Source organism: Athalia rosae, chromosome 3, assembly GCF_917208135.1.
Source record: "Athalia rosae chromosome 3, iyAthRosa1.1, whole genome shotgun sequence".
NCBI classification, from domain to species: domain Eukaryota; kingdom Metazoa; phylum Arthropoda; class Insecta; order Hymenoptera; family Athaliidae; genus Athalia; species Athalia rosae.
The window spans coordinates 6485284-6491628 of record NC_064028.1 but is presented as its reverse complement, the minus strand read 5'-3'; positions in this window follow the sequence as shown (position 1 = coordinate 6491628).

Here is a 6345-nt window from a genome sequence, read left to right as displayed (position 1 = left end):
TGCACTGCAGATTATTTTTTCGAAAAACAACCAGAGTGACCAAACCATTGCAGGTTCTTACGAAGAAGCGCGTCTACCCGGAATAGGCAGGATGTAGATATTCTGAGATATTTCGGTCACAAAAATCCGGATCTGCTAAACTAAATTGATCTATATTTGGCATAATGATCGAGCTATCGCCAATTGCTTGCTCTGGAATACAAGAAATATTCAGATATCATGATTTTTATTCGCAGCTGGGTACAGTCGATGATATCATTTCTCAGAGAGACTTCAAGTGGTTCATACATTTCTTGATAGATATCTTAATTGACACGGTATTCCAATTGATGAACACGACATTGGTTTGTAGGCACTTGTAAAATTAATTCAAAAGTTTACAGGTAATCTGTAGGAATGGAATAATGGCGGAGCGGACATCACTATTGAAGACATACGATCGTGCATGTGGATCAGCACTACCGGACATTCGGTGTCGAGAAACTGATGACATGCGGATTGAACATATCATATTTTTATTATTTGACTGTAGGAATAGTTGGAATACACTTTATTATTGATTTATTGAGACAACTTGTACACAATTGTAATGCATTTATGATGAATGTGAATATTGGAATGAATGGAACTTTGGTTATATTATGATATTGATATCAAAATGTGAAATTGCATTTAAGATATATCAATAAACATACGAACCGCCCTAGAATGATTGATTATTGTTTGAACCCGTACACACCTTCTCCACTTTCCTTTGTGAGCAAAAAATCATCTACATCAGGCCCTGGCTTTGTCGCATTCACGATTAAATGAACATGATTGCATATGCTTAGTCCTGCAATCAATGAGGTAGTATCACAATCATACTCCAAAAGGAGTACGATTGAATATATATGATCAAAAGCATGCGCATGATAAGGCACCCGGTCTCGAAATACCTCCTCAGGATTTCTGTTCTCCTGATACAAATTTTTATTTTCGGCGAAAATTTCTATTTCCGAATTTGGAATACCTCCTCGGGTATCCTGTTCTCCTGATACCAAAAAAAAAAAAAATTTCGAAAGAGATTCTACACACAGGATCGAATGCATACACAGGATGAGGCACCCGGTCTCGGAATACCTCCTCAGGATTTCTGTTCTCCTGATACGAATTTTTATTTTCGGCGAAAATTTCTATTTCCGAATTTGGAATACCTCCTCGGGTATCCTGTTCTCCTGATACCAGAAAAAAAAAAAAAAATTCCGAAAGAGATTCTATACACAGGATCGAATGCATACACAGGATGAGGCACCCGGTCTCGGAATACCTCCTCAGGATTTCTGTTCTCCTGATACAAATTTTTATTTTCGGCGAAAATTTTTATTCTCGAATTTGGAATACCTCCTCGGGTATCCTGTTCTCCTGATACCAAAAAAAAAAAAAAAAATCCGAAAGAGATTCTATACACAGGATCGAATGCATACACAGGATGAGGCACCCGGTCTCGGAATACCTCCTCAGGATTTCTGTTCTCCTGATACAAATTTTTATTTTCGGCGAAAATTTCTATTTCCGAATTTGGAATACCTCCTCGGGTATCCTGTTCTCCTGATACCAAAAAAAAAAAAAAAATTTCGAAAGAGATTCTACACACAGGATCGAATGCATACACAGGATGAGGCACCCGGTCTCGGAATACCTCCTCAGGATTTCTGTTCTCCTGATACAAATTTTTATTTTCGGCGAAAATTTCTATTTCCGAATTTGAAATACCTCCTCGGGTATCCTGTTCTCCTGATACCAAAGAAAAAAAAAAAATTTCGAAGGAGATTCTACACACAGGATCAAATGCATACACAGGATGAGGCACCCGGTCTCGGAATACCTCCTCAGGATTTCTGTTCTCCTGATACAAATTTTTATTTTCGGCGAAAATTTTTATTCTCGAATTTGGAATACCTCCTCGGGTATCCTGTTCTCCTGATACCAAGAAAAAAAAAAAATTTCGAAAGAGATTCTACACACAGGATCGAATGCATACACAGGATGAGGCACCCGGTCTCGGAATACCTCCTCAGGATTTCTGTTCTCCTGATACAAATTTTTATTTTCGGCGAAAATTTTTATTCTCGAATTTGGAATACCTCCTCGGGTATCCTGTTCTCCTGATACCAAGAAAAAAAAAAAATTTCGAAAGAGATTCTACACACAGGATCGAATGCATACACAGGATGAGGCACCCGGTCTCGGAATACCTCCTCAGGATTTCTGTTCTCCTGATACAAATTTTTATTTTCGGCGAAAATTTCTATTTCCGAATTTGGAATACCTCCTCGGGTATCCTGTTCTCCTGATACCAAAAAAAAAAAAAATTTCGAAAGAGATTCTACACACAGGATCGAATGCATACACAGGATGAGGCACCCGGTCTCGGAATACCTCCTCAGGATTTCTGTTCTCCTGATACAAATTTTTATTTTCGGCGAAAATTTCTATTTCCGAATTTGGAATACCTCCTCGGGTATCCTGTTCTCCTGATACCAAAAAAAAAAAAAAAATTTCGAAAGAGATTCTACACACAGGATCGAATGCATACACAGGATGAGGCACCCGGTCTCGGAATACCTCCTCAGGATTTCTGTTCTCCTGATACGAATTTTTATTTTCGGCGAAAATTTCTATTTCCGAATTTGGAATACCTCCTCGGGTATCCTGTTCTCCTGATACCAAAAAAAAAAAAAAAATTTCGAAAGAGATTCTACACACAGGATCGAATGCATACACAGGATGAGGCACCCGGTCTCGGAATACCTCCTCAGGATTTCTGTTCTCCTGATACAAATTTTTATTTTCGGCGAAAATTTCTATTTCCGAATTTGAAATACCTCCTCGGGTATCCTGTTCTCCTGATACCAAAAAAAAAAAAAAAATTTCGAAAGAGATTCTACACACAGGATCGAATGCATACACAGGATGAGGCACCCGGTCTCGGAATACCTCCTCAGGATTTCTGTTCTCCTGATACAAATTTTGATTTTCGGCGAAAATTCCTATTTCCGAATTTGAAATACCTCCTCGGGTATCCTGTTCTCCTGATACCAAAGAAAAAAAAAAAATTTCGAAGGAGATTCTACACACAGGATCAAATGCATACACAGGATGAGGCACCCGGTCTCAGAATACCTCCTCAGGATTTCTGTTCTCCTGATACAAATTTTTATTTTCGGCGAAAATTTTTATTCTCGAATTTGGAATACCTCCTCGGGTATCCTGTTTTCCTGATACCAAAAAAAAAAAAAATTTCGAAAGAGATTCTACACACAGGATCGAATGCATACACAGGATGAGGCACCCGGTCTCGGAATACCTCCTCAGGATTTCTGTTCTCCTGATACAAATTTTTATTTTCGGCGAAAATTTCTATTTCCGAATTTGAAATACCTCCTCGGGTATCCTGTTCTCCTGATACCAAAGAAAAAAAAAAAATTTCGAAGGAGATTCTACACACAGGATCAAATGCATACACAGGATGAGGCACCCGGTCTCGGAATACCTCCTCAGGATTTCTGTTCTCCTGATACAAATTTTTATTTTCGGCGAAAATTTTTATTCTCGAATTTGGAATACCTCCTCGGGTATCCTGTTCTCCTGATACCAAAAAAAAAAAAAAATTTCGAAAGAGATTCTACACACAGGATCGAATGCATACACAGGATGAGGCACCCGGTCTCGGAATACCTCCTCAGGATTTCTGTTCTCCTGATACAAATTTTTATTTTCGGCGAAAATTTCTATTTCCGAATTTGAAATACCTCCTCGGGTATCCTGTTCTCCTGATACCAAAGAAAAAAAAAAAATTTCGAAGGAGATTCTACACACAGGATCGAATGCATACACAGGATGAGGCACCCGGTCTCGGAATACCTCCTCAGGATTTCTGTTCTCCTGATACAAATTTTTATTTTCGGCGAAAATTTCTATTTCCGAATTTGAAATACCTCCTCGGGTATCCTGTTCTCCTGATACCAAAGAAAAAAAAAAAATTTCGAAGGAGATTCTACACACAGGATCAAATGCATACACAGGATGAGGCACCCGGTCTCGGAATACCTCCTCAGGATTTCTGTTCTCCTGATACAAATTTTTATTTTCGGCGAAAATTTTTATTCTCGAATTTGGAATACCTCCTCGGGTATCCTGTTCTCCTGATACCAAAAAAAAAAAAAAATTTCGAAAGAGATTCTACACACAGGATCGAATGCATACACAGGATGAGGCACCCGGTCTCGGAATACCTCCTCAGGATTTCTGTTCTCCTGATACAAATTTTTATTTTCGGCGAAAATTTCTATTTCCGAATTTGAAATACCTCCTCGGGTATCCTGTTCTCCTGATACCAAAGAAAAAAAAAAAATTTCGAAGGAGATTCTACACACAGGATCGAATGCATACACAGGATGAGGCACCCGGTCTCGGAATACCTCCTCAGGATTTCTGTTCTCCTGATACAAATTTTTATTTTCGGCGAAAATTTCTATTTCCGAATTTGGGATACCTCCTCGGGTATCCTGTTCTCCTGATACCAAAAAAAAAAAAAAAATTTCGAAAGAGATTCTACACACAGGATCGAATGCATACACAGGATGAGGCACCCGGTCTCGGAATACCTCCTCAGGATTTCTGTTCTCCTGATACAAATTTTTATTTTCGGCGAAAATTTCTATTTCCGAATTTGAAATACCTCCTCGGGTATCCTGTTCTCCTGATACCAAAGAAAAAAAAAAAATTTCGAAGGAGATTCTACACACAGGATCAAATGCATACACAGGATGAGGCACCCGGTCTCGGAATACCTCCTCAGGATTTCTGTTCTCCTGATACAAATTTTTATTTTCGGCGAAAATTTTTATTCTCGAATTTGGAATACCTCCTCGGGTATCCTGTTCTCCTGATACCAAAAAAAAAAAAAAATTTCGAAAGAGATTCTACACACAGAATCGAATGCATACACAGGATGAGGCACCCGGTCTCGGAATACCTCCTCAGGATTTCTGTTCTCCTGATACAAATTTTTATTTTCGGCGAAAATTTCTATTTCCGAATTTGGGATACCTCCTCGGGTATCCTGTTCTCCTGATGCCAAAAAAAAAAAAAAAATTTCGAAAGAGATTCTACACACAGGATCGAATGCATACACAGGATGAGGCACCCGGTCTCGGAATACCTCCTCAGGATTTCTGTTCTCCTGATACAAATTTTGATTTTCGGCGAAAATTCCTATTTCCGAATTTGAAATACCTCCTCGGGTATCCTGTTCTCCTGATACCAAAGAAAAAAAAAAAATTTCGAAGGAGATTCTACACACAGGATCAAATGCATACACAGGATGAGGCACCCGGTCTCAGAATACCTCCTCAGGATTTCTGTTCTCCTGATACAAATTTTTATTTTCGGCGAAAATTTTTATTCTCGAATTTGGAATACCTCCTCGGGTATCCTGTTTTCCTGATACCAAAAAAAAAAAAAATTTCGAAAGAGATTCTACACACAGGATCGAATGCATACACAGGATGAGGCACCCGGTCTCGGAATACCTCCTCAGGATTTCTGTTCTCCTGATACAAATTTTTATTTTCGGCGAAAATTTCTATTTCCGAATTTGAAATACCTCCTCGGGTATCCTGTTCTCCTGATACCAAAGAAAAAAAAAAAATTTCGAAGGAGATTCTACACACAGGATCAAATGCATACACAGGATGAGGCACCCGGTCTCGGAATACCTCCTCAGGATTTCTGTTCTCCTGATACAAATTTTTATTTTCGGCGAAAATTTTTATTCTCGAATTTGGAATACCTCCTCGGGTATCCTGTTCTCCTGATACCAAAGAAAAAAAAAAAATTTCGAAAGAGATTCTACACACAGGATCGAATGCATACACAGGATGAGGCACCCGGTCTCGGAATACCTCCTCAGGATTTCTGTTCTCCTGATACAAATTTTTATTTTCGGCGAAAATTTCTATTTCCGAATTTGAAATACCTCCTCGGGTATCCTGTTCTCCTGATACCAAAGAAAAAAAAAAAATTTCGAAGGAGATTCTACACACAGGATCGAATGCATACACAGGATGAGGCACCCGGTCTCGGAATACCTCCTCGAAATTTCTGTTCTCCTGATACAAATTTTTATTTTCGGCGAAAATTTCTATTTCCGAATTTGGGATACCTCCTCGGGTATCCTGTTCTCCTGATACCAAAAAAAAAAAAAAAATTTCGAAAGAGATTCTACACACAGGATCGAATGCATACACAGGATGAGGCACCCGGTCTCGGAATACCTCCTCAGGATTTCTGTTCTCCTGA